Source organism: Pygoscelis adeliae, unplaced genomic scaffold, assembly GCF_000699105.1.
Source record: "Pygoscelis adeliae isolate BGI_AS28 unplaced genomic scaffold, ASM69910v1 Scaffold836, whole genome shotgun sequence".
In the NCBI taxonomy this organism is placed as follows: domain Eukaryota; kingdom Metazoa; phylum Chordata; class Aves; order Sphenisciformes; family Spheniscidae; genus Pygoscelis; species Pygoscelis adeliae.
Genome location: NW_008825013.1, coordinates 82725 through 83565, shown reverse-complemented (window position 1 = coordinate 83565; position 841 = coordinate 82725).

Sequence of the window (841 nt, the reverse complement as noted above, 5' to 3'; positions counted from 1 at the left end):
AGACGGCAGCAGCTGCCGGTCTAAGTTGAGGCAGGGTCAGGGCAGACTGCAAGTCATGCTGATGTGAAAGCCCTCCCCAGCCTCCACGCTGCGGCACGGACCTGCACGGAGCCCCTGCTGCTGCTGCTGCTCATCCCCTTCCCAGGCTGCGCCCAGGCCAAGGGCAGGAGGTCGGGTTGGTGCCCCCTCAACCCCACAGGGCAGCGGGAACATCAGACCCGAGGCCAGGAGGGAGCGGGGCTGTCCCAGGTCCTCGCAACCACCGAGCGGCGGGGCTGCGTGTCACGGGCAGGGAAGGCTGCCTGTTGTCCAGCCTTACCCGGCCCCACACAGCTCGCCAACAGCCCTCGCTCTCCGAGTTTCGAGCCCCTGACCCAGGCTTGGACAGGGCAAGGGGCGAGAGCCTGGGCTCTGGCCTGCGCCCAGGGTGCCAGCAGAGCTCTGCACAGCACCCGCGGCTCAGGAGGGACCAGCATCCAGGGAAGCAGCAGTTTCTCCGGGCAGTTTCTCACCCCTTACGGCAGGGAGGGAGCATCTCCTGCCTCCCCTCCCAGCCGAGCACGCCACAGGGCTCAGGGAGAAGGGGAGGGGGGGGCTTTGCTTCCAGGCAGCCCCCGCTTCCAACCCCAGCTTTCAGAAGCAGGCTGACAGCAGCCAAGGTCCGCCCGCACGAAGACGAGCGCGCAGGCTTTGCCATACCCAGAGCCACCCTCCTCGGACAGGCCCGAGGGCGTGATGGCAGCTGGCCTCTCCCGCACCACTGCCGCAGCCCCCGCTCCTCCCCAGCGGAGGCGTACAGCCGCTCCGCGGCCTGCACCGCGGCCTCAGCATCGCCCTTCCA